Source organism: Phaenicophaeus curvirostris, chromosome 16, assembly GCF_032191515.1.
Source record: "Phaenicophaeus curvirostris isolate KB17595 chromosome 16, BPBGC_Pcur_1.0, whole genome shotgun sequence".
Taxonomy (NCBI): Eukaryota; Metazoa; Chordata; class Aves; order Cuculiformes; family Cuculidae; genus Phaenicophaeus; species Phaenicophaeus curvirostris.
This window is the reverse complement of record NC_091407.1, coordinates 7,450,652-7,465,737: the sequence shown is the minus strand read 5'-3', so window position 1 is coordinate 7,465,737 and position 15,086 is coordinate 7,450,652. Positions and strand designations below refer to the sequence as shown.

At 54.2% G+C, this 15,086-nt stretch overlaps 1 protein-coding gene across 2 annotated transcripts in view; it reads right to left on the bottom strand.

Moving 5' to 3' along the window:
- RAI1 (retinoic acid induced 1) overlaps positions 1-15,086 on the bottom strand; it is a 76,403-nt gene that overhangs the window by 34,974 nt on the left and 26,343 nt on the right. The window contains exon 2 of one of the 2 annotated variants that reach the window (XM_069870389.1): positions 4,458-4,538. The exons of the other annotated variant lie outside the window; for it this stretch is intronic. The gene's annotated coding sequence lies outside the window, so the exon portion shown is untranslated. The remainder of the gene's footprint in view (positions 1-4,457; positions 4,539-15,086) is intronic. 2 annotated transcript variants of the gene reach the window in all.

The window sequence follows — 15,086 nt, the reverse complement described above, 5'->3', positions numbered from 1 at the left end:
AACTCAATCAAGACAGAGCAATTTTTAATTAATTTGTGGATCCCTTTGCCGGCTGATCGCCTTGGAGACAAAAGGGAAGCCTCTCCTTTAACACTTGTGTGTGCCTGGTACTCTGAGCCTCCCCTTTCAACCGACGCATCTTTGGTCTTGAAAGCCGCACAAAAGGCAGAATTCCTTGATCTCTTGCCTCGGCTTTTGCTAAGATGGAGACACACGAGGGGGAGCGGGGCTGGGATTTTTTTTAGGTTTCTTTTCTATTTTTTGGAGAATATGAGAGCCCAAAATGCACACAGAGCGAGGTGGGGAAGGAAGAAAAAGAAGGAAAGGGGGGAAAAAAAAATCCACAAATGTAAGAAAGCAGAGCGGTTTCCATCGACACCTTCTGCCCAGCCTGCTCCATCCCCAAGGGGAGGGAGTTGAAAGGTTCAAGCTACATCAAGTGGTGAGTAATGCAGCGGGAGGCTCCTGCTCAGGGCTGGGCTCTCGCCCTCCGCGATTGCTCCTTGCCCTGTGCCTGATGCTGTGTGGGGCAGAGCCCAGCTCTTGCCCTCCCCTTCTCCTCTCCTGCCAGCGACAGTGGGGCTGCGGGAACTTCCTAGGCAGTGACTGACACTACAATTATCGATTGTCGGCTGCAACGGCTTGCTCTCGCCTCCCCCCCCGTCTTCTCACTTGTTTTCTTCTGTGCAGCAGAGTGCCTGCCTTCAGAGACTGCTGCTGTAAAAGGCTTGGATTGACGGGGTGTCAAGATATCCGCTGCCCCTGGCTTTTAACGTTCCCTTGCAGGGGGGAGCAGAAAGAGCCCCTGCACTGGCAAAGGGAGCTCAGCTAGCTCCAAAAGAAAGGAAGCAATGAAGCCTTCTCCTTCTCCTCCGTTGAGGAGATGCTCTTGAACCACAAGCAGCTTTTTTCTGCCTCAGCCTGATTGCGTGCGTCTTGGAAATCTCAAGATGCTGGGAAGGAGGAGAGGCGGCGTGCCAGCCGGCCCCCGCCGGTGCCTTCGTCCTGCCCAAAACTGAGGCACCCGAGAAAAACATCACCCTCCTCACCAGGTCTCTGTGGGTGGCACACACGCACACGATTGTGTGCCCATCAGATCTGGCCATGGTCATTTCAGAGACAAGGAGGGCAAGAGGTAGATGAGGTCACCTGGCAAAGGCTGCAGAAGGACAAGGACTCTCCAGCCCGGGTGCATCCTCTGCTGCTTGGCGCTAACAGCACGGAGGATCAGACCAGAGGGTTTTCCTACCAATGACTGGCAAAGCAGGAGCTCCAGGTACCCCACTGGGTCTTCCACTGAAGGCTGAGATGCCACCTCAGGAGGCCAACCTGCCTGATGGCCCTGGGAGCCAGGGCTCCTGGGTCCTCCATTAGCCCCATCCCTGGCTCATCCAACCACTGCTGGCAAATGCCATCTTTATCACAGAACAGGGATGGCAACCTGCCCGCAGAGGTGTTTGCAAAGCCTGGCTGCACCTTGGGACCGCAGCTAAGTGTTACGTGCCGGAGCCAGAGGCCTGAAATTAAAGCTGGCTCCACAACCATCGGTGTCGACACCTGGTGATAGGAGGAGAGGGATCGATGATGGAGAGTCTGTCGCTCCTGATGCATCGCTGTCAGGGTCAATACACAATTCTCGGGGAGATCAGATGTCCAGGTTAACTGCTTTGCCTCCGCGCTAAGCTGACGGGCTGGTGGAGCCTCATCCTGTCTGCACATCTTCTTCCCAGGCCAGACTCGGCCCCACAGCCCGCAAATACCACTGAGAGCATCCCCAGGGCTCATGGCTCTTGTTTTCATCCATGCAGAGCTCAAGTATAGTTGCAAAAGGTGTCCAGGGGTGGAGGAGGGGTAGGGGGACAACAAGGACCTGCCCTCCAGGAGCTTTTGGCTGCACCAAACCAGCTCGGGACCATGTGGAGACGCAGGGCTTGGGGACAGCCACCACTTCCCTGTGGTCACAGAGCCACCGGCCACCCAAGGGAGCCTGGGAAGGGAAGTGGGGGTGACAGGACTCCTGTGGGGGAAGACCCATCTCCCAGTCTCCCTGGCTGTCCCTGTCGTGAATCGCTGGGCAAGGGAAACGGCAGGAAAAGGGGGAACGTCCCCTCTGCTGCCCAGCACAGGTCCTGCTGGCTCGGTGGCTGTATCCCACTCCACACCCTGGGCGGGCAGAGGGTCCGTGTGGCTTTGGCACGACACCTGTGCCCTCCAGGTGACACTCCAGCTGCAAAGAGCCACCCCAGGCTCCTGTGACAGTGACAGCGGGGCTGCGCTGTGCCCTCTGTGCACCCCACGTGGGGTTTCCCGCGACTACAGCTCTGCTTTGCACCCTCACTGTTGTCTCACGCCAGGCAAGATCTGTCCCATCACCCAGGGGGTTCCTGCGAGGATGAGAGCCACCCACAACCAGATTGTAGCACCCCACCACGCCAGTTCCAGGCATTTCATCCGCGATTCTCCTCGTCCAGCACGGCACAGTCACCAGGAGCCATGCAGCCCTCCTGGGGGGAACCTGGGGTCTCAACCTGCTGGCAGCCCAGCGTGGGGGGACACAGCATTGCACCCCAACCTCGGCGTAGCCAGAATCTCATCAGCCCCCCCAAAACGCCAAGAAAACAGAGCGCAGCATGAATAACAAAAGCCGCGATCACTAAAGACTCTCCCAAGAGGCTGCAAGTTCTTCAATTAGAGCTCTCATTATAGGAACGAGAAACTCCACGCCGTCTTCTGTACGGATAACACTTTTTTTCCCCCTCTCTTTTAAAGAAAAAAGGGAGGGAGGGAGAGGAAGGCTGCATCTCTAATGCAACAGACAGGTCTGCTGAGATTCACTTTGGCTCTTATTTTGACTTTCATCTAAAAGAGCTGCCCTGGGAATCCATTAAGTCCAATTTAAATCGGCTCTCCGCCCTCACGGCTTCTCCCCGCCTTCGTGGCCCCCCCTGGCTCCCTTCTCCCCCTCTTTGCAAGCAAACAAACACAAAAGCAAGGCCAGGCAGGGCAGGCAGCGAAGGGCAGGCAGCGAAGGGCAGCACCAGCGTGGTTTCGGTCATTCCCCGGGGATTACAGCCCTCCCCGGGGATTTTTATTTCTGCCCAAATAAACACAATCTGGCCACGTTTGGGTATCACCACGATATCACCCACCTCGGCGATGATTTCGGGGGGCTGAGAGGGTTTCAGGACTCACTTCTTCTCCCCACACATCCCCTCCCTCCACGCACAGGCGTGTTTTCCCTTCAGTTTTATTATTTTTGACTACAATTAGCTCCAATAACGCCACAGCCGGCAAAGTTGGATGGGATATAATCACTTCACTCAGGTTTTCTTTTTCCCTAGCGACTTTCCCCACCCCAAGACCATTCCTCTGCCTTTGGGAATGGCCCCCCCACGGCAGCCCTACGAGGGACGAACCCCTTGCCTTTCATCTCACCACACTCATTCAAGCTCCGCTTCTGTCGTATAAGCAGTTTTCCAGCTCTCCCCCCTCCCCGTAGCACACCCGCTCTGCATTGCATCCTATTCATATGTTTTCAATCATCGCCGTTTCGTTACTTAAAACAAAAGCACACGCTCCCCCCCCCTTCGCCAGGCTCCTCCGTTATTCCCTGGTTTGTTTGTTTATTAATGTCAACGGAGGATTTGGGGGCAAAATCTGCGATGGGAGCAAGGGAGCAGGAGGTGAAAGTCCCACCGCGAGGTTTTCCAAAGGCACAGCCAGATGTGCAAACCCCACGGTTCCTTGGGTTATCTGCTAGATTCATTTTTTTTTCTTTCCCTGCCCCGCCAGCCACCGAATAAAAGAAAGAAAATCCATCAAGTCAGCGTTCTCACGTGCAGACAACGGCAGGGATAGCCAGGCGCCCGACCGCGGCACCGCCGCAACTTTTATAAGTATAAACCCATGCACATCGATAACTCTTCAATCAAATAAGCCTCCCCTGGATGATTTCCCCCTGCAGAGGCTTTCGCACTCCCGTGCCTGTTATTATTTTAACTTTGCAAAAGTAGGAGGCAGGACAAGCAAAATGAATCCATCCCTTCCCCACACAAATATTCCAAGTCTCAGCTGTATCTTTGTTCAGACATCCATCAATCGGCAAGTCAGGAGGATTTTTGGACCGGTTGCAAATTTCTTTATTACTTCCAGAAAAGCAAAACACCCATCCCTCCTCCTCTGCTGCTGCAAACAGGACACACGGACACACACACACACACACACACACGTACGTACAACCCCCCCCAAACTCCGCGATGCCGGCACCGTGCATCCATTCAATCGCAGCGGCACACAAGTTGCACAAGAGCAAAATAAATCGGGAAAAAGCTCCTTCTGCACACACTTCCCCCCTCTCCAATTCTGCTGCGGCTTCAATAAAAGAAAAAAAAAAAAAGACAGCAAAAAAGGGGATTTAAAAAAAAAAAAAGGCACAAAGATGTAGCTTGGAACAATACCTGCGCTGGTCCTCGCTCTCTCCTCTCTCTCCCGCTGGCTCGCTCTCCTCCTCTTCCCGAGCACAGTAGCCAGATTAGATCCTTAGAAAAAAAAATGTGAGAAATAGCACAATTCTCCCTTTTTCTTTTTTTTTTTTTGCTTCCCTTCTCAGCAGCCCTTCTGAGCTCCTTCACTAACCATTATTCATAGACCACTAGGGGATATAAGGTAATTAGAAACGGCCCTATAGCATCCAGCCTGAAAATGTAATGCCAGCGGTAGGAGTGGTGGAGGGCTCTGGCTGCGGGCGGCTCCGGCAGAAAGTGCTCGCTGGAGCTGGGGACGAGGTGAGAAGAAGGGTGGAGGAGAGGGCGAGTGGCAGCGGGTGCTGGCGGCTCACCCCGCAAACACCAGCGATGCCCGGCACCCGTTTGGGGATGGTTTAGGGGTTTTTTGGGGTTCTGGGGGGAGTGGGGGGGATTGGAGTGGGCTCGCTGTGCCCGTATGAGCCGTGCTGGGGCTGCGTGTGTGTGCGTGTGTGTGTGTTTGTGCCAGGAATAGCAATCAGCAGAGGCAGCACACAGAGCGCAAAAATGCCATCATGCAGGGTCAACAGAAAGCTGCAGACATTTTTTTTTCCTTTTTTTTTTTTTTTTTTTTTGTAGGCTTAATCCTCTGGAGCGGGGGAGAGGGAAAAGGAGGAGGCTGCTGCCTTCTTTATAGTTTTGATTTTTTTTTTTCCTCTTCTAGCCTCGTAGGATCAGATTAACCCCCCCTCCCATCCTCGCACACACGCACATACACCAGCCCCAACGCTCCCAGCCCTCCACTGGGGAGATGCTGGAGTCAACACAGGGTGGGATGCGGGTCTCGCCGCCGCGATGAGCTGGGTGGGATGAGCTAGGTGGGCTCGCGCAGCAGCAGCGGGGAAGGAAAGCAAGCGGGAGGCAGCGCGGGGGGGGACTGGAGGCAAATGAACAAATCACACCTGCAGCTTTCTGTGTGCTGTAGCCAGCTGCAGCCCAGGCAGGGATCGACAGGAAAAATACAGGCACACAGGCTCCCAGCGCCATGCATCTGCAGGGATTTAGGTACACGGGGAGCCGACAGCAGCTCTTTGCTGCGTGCAATTGCTTTAGGGGGCATATTTTAAGAGAGGAGGGGAAAGGAGACGGTAACAAAGAGCAATCCTTCCCACACACCGCTGTTTCCAAAGGGTAAATCAAATCCGGCACAGAGGTGATGAGGAGGAGCTGGTCCCCTGGCACAGGGAAGCATAGTGCTGCTGGCCAGGAGGGCTTGGGTGGCCCTGGCACACCGGGGTGCCCGCGTCCTGCCGCCAGCGGTGCCCACGCGGGCTGGCCGGGGTCGCTGCCGTGCAGCTCCGTGCGCACTGGCTCCTGCCCAAAGGGTGCAAACGCCCAGCCTCGCCTCCTCCCACGACTGCGCTCTGAGCCTCTCTTTAATTGAACTAAAGCTGTTCACCTTGATAACGCAGCACGGCAGCAAGTTTCCGAGCCGTACGCGGGGGGCTGGAGAGCTATTTGATCCACTTCCAAGGTGCTCCCTTTCAATTCAACCCCTTGCTCTTGAAGGATGGATAACCAGGCCCTCTCTTTTCCCTGTTAATTACTTGAGATAGCAGGCATCAAGCAGCAAACAGGGCAAACCTCATAAGGGGACCCAACATCTGCCAAAGCACTGCTTGTTATCGTCTCCCCCATCCCCTTTCTCCCCATCCTCATCCCCAGCTTCAGCCCCAGCCCCAGCCTGGCTATTTATAGCCAATACACCACAGCACGCTCATGGCCATCTCTGCCTTCACACGTGCCTCTCTGCAGGATGGTAAACTGAGCCAGGACCTCACGGCTCTCCCGGGACTTGGTATTTATCCCCTATAACCACTGCTTCCCCCTGCCCTTCACAAGGAAGGGCTCCTCCACCATTTGGCACCACAGGCTGTGACTGCTGCCCTATAAAGCCAAGGTGGGACATATCTCACAGGCATCACTCCCAGCTTCTCCTCTGGGACTGAGAAAAAAACTAGAGGATTTGTTCTTTTTACACTACAATCCCATAAATTCAGCAATCTGGTCCATCCAGGTTGTTTTCTGGCTCTGGCACGTTTGAAATCCCCACCTCGAGGAGTCCTGTGATTTCAGGTGAACCTCAGCCCTGCCCTCCTTAAACCCTGACCTCACCGTGGCAGGGAGAAAGGGTGAAACCACAAGCCTCCGAGAGCCCCACATGCAAATTAAATCACCACCAAACGCTTTGTTTTTCAGACGCTGTGATTTTTTCTGGCAGCTTCATAGTTCTGTGATTTACAGGTTCACAAAGGCTGATTTCATGACTTCTCAGCACTTCTGAGATGCTGGCACCCACATCACCTCCATCTCCCTGACAAGGCTGTGCCTGTCTCAGCCCAAGCGCCAGCTGGGTGGGAGACCATCTCCTACCACAGCAATTAACTTTACTCATTAAAACCTCCAAGCTCACAGATACTGCTGCTGTGCAGTTGTGAGGATGGGAAAGTTTCCATGGTCTCGGTGAGATCCGGCCCCAGAGCATCCCTGTGCATGGCACGAAGCCTCCCACCATGGCTGTGGATACAGCCCCGTGCCCCTCGCATTCATCAGCTGTCTCTACAGAGCACATCTCACCCTGAGGAACCTCAAACCCATCACGACCAGCATTGAAAAGTCTCTTCCCATCCTCCATGCCATGAGAGCAGGGCTCACCTTGCTGATCAAAGTTGGAGGCTTCCCTGGAAGCAACCCCCCCCAACACCTGCCCCAGGGGGCTAAAAAATAATGACTCATTGCAATGTCATTTCTGGAGCTGCTAAAGCAAAGGCGCTCTGGCTCTGTCACCGTCTCGCGACCTACAAAGATAAGGCTTCTTTCTCTGTGCTGAGAAAAATGAGCTTTTCTCCTCCAGTCTCCCCTTCCGACCAGCCCTGCCGTGCTCTACTGACATGGGGTCCCCAAGGCCTCCCTGGTACCTATGCAGGATGCTCTGAGGTGCCTCCCTTCTCATTCCGCTTCCTTTCGTCCCTCTTGCTGGCTGAGTTTCCTCCAGCCCCATTCCCGATGACCCTAATGGATCTCTCTCATCCCCTGGCCAGGGTGATACCTCACCCCCAGTACCACACACCTTGCACTGGGGGCTCCTTACATGGAGAAGGTTGCCCTGCTCAAACACTCATCAAGCTACATGCACCATCTCTGAGCAGATCCAATGGATTTTCATTTCCTAATTTTGCCCTTCAGGGCATTTCTAACGAGCTTCCTCACACTTAAAAAAAATTAAATCCTTCATCTTCCAGCATGGTGTCGGAGCGGCAACACTCAGGATGACTGTGCCTGCGAGGAGGCTTGGAATTAATTATATCGCGGTCACATCAGGTTGGGGCACCATCGCACTGACCTCCTCTGACTGGCTCCTGCCTGGGACCCAGGGCACAGCCAGAATCCCCCATCCCAGAGCAAACAGGCTTTCTATGGTCTTGGAAAATGAATTTACTTGGCATGATGCTCAGCTGGTACAGCACAGCCCCAGCGAGGAGCCACTGATGTCCTCCCATGACCCTGGCCCCTCGTCGCACCCCACGTCCCCAACCCCAAAGCCCCCTGTGCATCCTCCGCCCGCAGCACCAGGTCCATCCACCCTCCTGGACTCATTCCTCCCATCAAGAGAGAGGAATCGGTCCCGGGTGCCTTCATTTCCGCTAATCAGATGTTTTAATGAGTTTCTCGGAGCTGGGCGCATCACCACTTCACACCACCACCCCCTCTGCGGCCGGCCCTGCTCCCACAGCGTGCCGAAGCCCCTGCTGTCTCGAAGGCTTCCTTGGTGGGAGAGCAGTGATTATTTCTCTCAAAAGGTCTCTTATAATGGAAACCATCTCTCCATCCCTCCTTGGTCTCCTCCTGCCGTGACCCAGGCTCCGTCGAGAGGAGCTCTGCTCCAAGGCAGCGCCGTGTTTCCATGGAAAGAGTGAATAGCAGAGTCTTCCCAGCGGTTTATTAGAATTCCTTTTACTTCGATGGAGAGTTTTAGAGCGAAGTAAAAAGGCTTTAATGTGGGGCTAATGGAGCCCCTGGGAAGTCCAGGAAGGAAATCTCCCCTGGAGAAGAGGAGGCGTGAGGAGAGGGAGGGCAACTTTCAAGACAAATTCCTGGACAGGTTGAAATTTTTTCGCAGGAGCCATCTCAGGCAGCAAGAAATGGAAACGAATGTTTGTTTTATTTTTAACAGATGTTACAAAAGACCTGCCAGTAATTCAGCGAACGATGCAAAACCTAGATCCCACTCGCTTTTCCCGGCATGTCTCCCATTCCCTCCCTCTCCTGCTCGGTGAGAACGCCTGCATTTAACATATCATATTTAAAAAAAAATATTAAGCAATAAAATAACAATCGTAAGCCACTTCATTTCCTCCCTCCCTAAGGCTTTGGTTTCAGTTTAAATCCTTGGTTTGAAGCAGCTATTAATTGTTTTTAATAAATTTCTCTGTCTCCTCGCATTCCCCAAGCCCGTTTACTCGCCCGCATTGGGGTTTCCCCTCTTTCCCAGTCCCCCGTCCCGCTCCCTCCTGCCATTCCCCCCAGGAACAGACCAGCTCTTGACTCTGCAAAGTGTTTGCAGGAGAACGACCACTGCTCTCTGCCTGGGGATGCCCCAGCGTGAAATACAGCCAGCAGCCTCCTCCTTGGGGGGAAAACGCAGGGATCTGGCTGTGTTTAAGAGATGGGGAGATGGAAAAGGGAGGAAGTATAACACAGGGGTCCTAAAACCATGGCTAAAACACAACTAAGAGTCCGGCCCCTTTGGCATCTCCAAAAAATGAGGTGCAGATGCCCATGCACACACATGCACTGCAGGGCTTGGCGGGCGAGTAGGCAGCCTTGAAGTCCATTTAAAACCAACCACGATGCCAGAGTGGTATTTGGGGTAAGATGCAGCACTGGTGAGTGTTACACACGAAAACCAGACCTGGAGGCCAGTGCCCATCCTGGGCAGAGGAGCCCTGAGTCCCACAGGTGCCAGAGCTCTCGAAAATAAGCAAGTTTGGCAGCTCTTGGTTTAATGTCTGCAAAACACGAGCTGCGATGGCTCCCTCTTTTCATGTCCAACCATGGAAAACCACTTTTCTCTTCCCAATACTTGGCTTTCCAAAGAGTAAAGTCCTATGGAAACCTAGACTGGTCAAATCCACATGTGCAGGTCTTGGCTCCCACATGGATCCCACATAGGAATGCCTGGGAGACGCCACGGCTTTTTTTTGCACAAGGGATGGTGCTCTTCCAGCTCAGACTCACAAGACAAAGGGCAAGAAATCCAGACTGATTTTCTGCCTCGTTTCTCGTCAGCACCCCTGCATGCACAGCCCTGAGTGGGGTGCGCTCCACAGCCCATCACCCCACACACCAGCACACCTTAAACTGGATTCACACCGCATTGATGCCTTGCTTGCAGGATCCCAAGCCAGAAAGGAGAAGACGGGCTCCAGAGAGCAGCTACAGGGCAGTGCTGATACAAACGGGGTGTCCCTGCACCCTTCATAAATCCTAAACCCATTCTCTGTCTGATTTCCAGGCGGAAAATGGCATCCGTGTGCATTTCCAGGTGACAGGAGAAAACTGGCTGTTTTCACCAAGCTTTCTGCTCTTCCTGTTACAATTGTGCACCTGGTTAGCAACTGTCGGAAAGAGGTTAATCACAGCCCTTAAATCAGGAACCTTGTTGCAGTATGCTCGGGATGCACATCTGCGCTCTCTATGGCTCATCCTCAGCAGCATTTGGGAGAAGGTAATATGCCAAAAAAAACCCAAACCTGAACAAATAAACCCATTTTTCCCCAAAATGAGCAATAAGCATCCCAGGCTGTGAGGTTCTGCCGATTCCTCGAGCCAGTCCTGGTCTGTTTGAAATGCTTGCTGTGCCTGAAGCTCAGCCACAGCTCTGGGTTAAAGGTATCTGGGTTAACGCGGTGTTGGCACAGCCGTTATGTCGCAGAAGAGGCTTTTAAGGGGTTTGGGTTTTGCCCTCAGGAGAGTCTTGTGACAGAGGAGAGACGGTGTCACCACAAAACCCCTTGGCGAGCATGATCAGTCCAGATCCCGCATTCGTCGACCCTTGGCAGAGGACAGGCTGGAGAATCATAGAATCATAGAATCACCGGGTTGGAAGAGACCCACCGGATCACTGAGTCCAACCATTCCTATCAAACACTAAACCATGTCCTTCAGCACCTCATCCACCCATCCCTTAAACCCCTCCAGGGAAAGTGACTCAACCACCTCCCTGGGCAGCCTGTTCCAGTGCCCAATGACCCTTTCCATGAAAAATTTTTTCCTTATGTTGAGCCTGAACATCCCCTGGCGGAGCTTGAGGCCATTGTCCTGTCCCCTGTCCCTTGGGAGAAGAGCCCAGCTCCCTCCTCTCCACAACCTCCTTTCAGGTAGTTGTAGAGAGCAATGAGGTCTCCCCTCAGCCTCCTCTTCTCCAGGCTGAACACCCCTAGCTCTCTCAGCCGCTCCGGCAACCGCCTGGCTTTGCTTCTGGTTTTCAAGCATTGCAAAGCCTGGCCTGGCCTGGCCTTGCTATTTCTAGGCTGTTCCCAAGGGATCACCCTACTCTCCCTGTTTTGGGAAAAAGAAGCATTTTAGAGCACTGGAGCTCTTTGGAGAAGGGCCCAGCTGGTGTTTGGCTGAGCCCCGGGCTGCTCGTGCCGCAGAGCCGGCGGCACTAACCGCCAGAGACAGAGACTGTTACGCGCGTGCACGCACACGCACGTGCACAGCCCGGAAAATGGAGAGGAATTGATCCCGGAGGCAAATCTCTTTTGTTCTAACCCCGTTGCTGTAACTGGATCTTCCCAGGTTCTCGGCTCAGGAGCCGCAGCGGATCACATCGCTTTCATGCCTTCTCCCCGTGCCAGCTCGTCACATTCCCCCGTTGCTGGCGGTTGGGAGGGGATGAGCAAGAAGGGGGAGGCATTGCTCACGGTGCTTGTTTACCTTGCTGCCGCACACGAGGGGTCTACGGCAGTAATTAGCAAAAAAATCCGAGCGGGAGCAGATTGCAGATCCGCTGTACGAGACCACCTCCAACTCACAGGCTGCCCCTTATTAACGAGGTCCCCCCACCTTCCTCCCCTCCAGGCTCTCTGCGCCCCGACAGCCTCCTGTCTTTCCCCGCTGTCTCATTTCGACTGCAGAAATGCTGATTCACAGAGCCCAGCGCAGGAGGCGTTTGGTTTGCAAGAGAGAGGAGCGACCCGGCTGCTGCTGCCTCTGCGCAAACGCCACCCGAAAGCACCCGACCTCCCCGAGAGCTTTTACACCAGTGATTAGCGACAACGAAGTCGCTGCAGATTAAACCACTCGGCGCTTATTACAGCACCTCTTACCCAGCGACTCTCTTGCCTCTCAGCAAGGTGAATTCATCCTCCCCGGGAAAGCCCTCGCGCTGATTTTTCTCCCCTTCCCACACAGGGGAAAGCAAGGTGAAAGATTTCACACCACGTGCCCAGTGACACGCCAGGATGACCAGGATGGGGATCCGAGGATGGAGCAACGTGGGAGGTAGGGTGGATGGCACACGAGTCCCCAGGAAAGCGCTTTGCTTCCCAAGCCGTGGGGCAAAGCGAACAGCACCCTGACCTGCCCTCGTGCATGTGTTAGATCCCTCGCTCATGGACGCTTTGCTGCATCACCAGCATTCCCCTGTCTCCTCCTTCCAGGGCAGCGAGCAGCCGCTGGTGAGGTCTGTGCATCGAAAAGCCACGTCAAGAGTGCTGCGTTGTGACAGCAGTCGGCGCGAGGCGAGCCCGCCCTGAATCACCTCCTCTCTCATGCCAGTGTGGAGCATCTTGTGCAGTCCCAACCCACAGAGCCAAAACCAGAGATAGCAAAATGATGCTTTTTGAGGGCAGGTTGTGGGAATGGTGTTCCCAGCAGCCTAGGGAAGGCAAACAATTGCAAAAGCAGGGACTGGTTGTCCAAGCATTCTATTCCTCCAAAGTCCAGGTGCCTTCCCTCTCGGACAATCACATCACCTTGCAGAAGAGCTCAGGCAAAACATCCAGCCTCTTTTACGCCATCCTGCGTGTTCAGTTGTGTTCAGCAACCCCCACCACTTCTTCTCCCCGGGGCCACGCTTCATCTCAAAGTAACTTGGGGCACCATGGTGGACACAAACACTTTGGAACCTCATGCACGGAACAGCACGATGCAACACAGACCTCCCTGCCATCCTCATGTTCCTCCCTGTGCTGTGCCTCCCCAAGCAAGCTCAGCACCGCTCAGACCAGACAGTAGGTGATGTGGGAGGTAAAGCAGGTGAGCCAGGCAGGGAAGCCAATGTTGCATCCACCTCCACAAGCCCATGGACACAAGCTAGTTGGGTCTTGGGACACCAGGGCATCAGCAGGACATCCCTCACCACCACCACCACACTGCTTGTATCTGCAGCCCTGGCACTCAAAAACCAAATCCTCCTTTTAATTTATTGCTCGCATTTTAGCACAGGGCTGTGTTTAAGCTGCGCTGGTCCCCTCATCCCCTCTCCATGGGTGACCGCCTGTCCACAGCAGAGTGGGGTGAGATGAGCTGGCCTGCTCCTCTGGGCTCAGTGAAAAGCCATGGTGCATCTGAATAGATTTCCACCATGCAAATGTAAAGGCCCCAGTGGGTTTGAATAGGAGCCCTTGAGGTATTATCTCAGCGGTGCCTCGAGGCAACCACCTGAATCCTTCCGTGACTGCTGCACAAACCCAAAATGTCTCCAGCGGCTGTGGATTATAGATAGACCTTGCAGAGGAGCACCCAGGCCATCACAGCCCACACCGTCAGCTCCCAGATGCCCCCACACGCACCCAACCCTCGAAAAACAAGGCATGGGGATGCTGAGATGACCAAGACCCAGATACCAAGGCAGAAAACCAAGCTGAAGTTTTCACATTAATCATATTGAGCTCTACTTTTTTTTTTCATCTATTTGAAGGCAAGTCAAAAAGAGGTTCACACTCTCCCCTGGCAAACCACAGAGGATGACGTGAGCCTGTCTCTTGCATTGCAAGTAGAGTGTGTCAAGCAATTAGCAAGTAATCAGGAATTCAGCTAGGGTGGGCAGGATATGATCCTTCAAAGCTCTAGCAGGAGCAAAACCCACCCTGGAGTTTCCCACCGGGCACAGAAGGCCTCAAAGAGAGAAGGGGCTGTTGGTGAGCTCTGGGGGAGCAGAGCAGACATCGTGCCAGCAGAGCCTGCTGCCATAAACCATCTCCCCTTCAGCGTGTGTTGTAGCTAAGAGGCCCCAGACGTTCAAGCACAGATTTTCCCTCACTCATTCCCACCCTCAGCGAGGTGGCCGGGGCAATTTGAAGTCCTCAGGTGTCCTGCAGACCTGTCGGGTCACCCGAGCAACCTGTGCACATCCCATCCCTGGGTGTTTTGGTGTTGCCGTAACTCTTGCTGCTATCACCAGTGTTATTCTCTGCAACTCTGACCATTCTTCCAACAGCCCAAACCCCTCTCTCTTGGAAGTTAGTGGCAAAAGAGCCGTGAGAGCAGGAGCAAGCCTCCAGCGCGACGCTGCTTCCACTTCACTCCCCCAGTTCCGCTCACACAAAGCCCTGGCACATCACCCAAGCGGTACGGTACCACCCTGGAGGGGGGACACACTGGCTCGCAGCCTCCTCAGACACCTCCCCAGGCCCTGCGAGCACCCAACGAGCCCTGCAAGAGAGGGAGGATTACCCCGGCGTGTGAGCCGCCGTGGGCGCACGCCTCCCGCCAGGCGCGGGGCCCAGGGCGCAGAAGGAGCCAGCATGACGGGCGGGTTGCGAAGGGGACGCCTAATCTGCCACCCGCCCTTTCTCCTCTCCATTGCCAAGGTAGCAGCAGACAATGCTATCTGCTGGGTTGTCAGCCGTCCCTCCTCCCGCCGTCTCTTTAGCCAGAAAACTCTCCATCTGTCTCCAGATGGGGTGTTTCTACCACTCCAGTCAAACCGATTCAGAGTGGAACAATGATGCTTTGTTAACAAAACAATTTTTGTGTGTCAAGCCCTCCTTCTCGCAGTCCGCGCCCCCCCCCCCCAAGTCCCCAGTGGGTCAGCTTTGTGTGGCGTCCTACATTTTGTTGTTTCTTTCACATTTTAAAGGCTCCGTATTTTAGTACAAAAGGTGCCTGTGGAGCAGCTTTTATCTGCGAGGCAAGATTTGACACATACGCAGATCACAATTGCGACAGGAGGTTCGTGATGTGGTGGTTAAGGGTGGTGTCAGGACCTTCAGAGTGATGAAGCATTATTTCCAGTGATTTTTGCCTCCAGGATAAAAATTAGAGCTGGTCCTACGCTGCTTATAAGGATTCTGTGAGCTGGAATCCCCCAAGGGCTTATGGAGGGAGCAGTGAGAGAAAGTTTGAGCTTGCTTTGGTGCAGATGAGGCGCTTGCCGCGTCCACCCGTCTTTCTCGTACCCTCCTGGGCATCACAGGGCATCTCTCTTGGCTTGTCAGGGGAAAGGATGCAAAACCAGAACCCTCTCCCCAGTACAAATCTCCCTGTGTTGGCAAAGGCAAAACCTCAGGCTCCCGTGGCCAGAGCCTCTGAGAAACGATCCTGGGGCACGCTTGA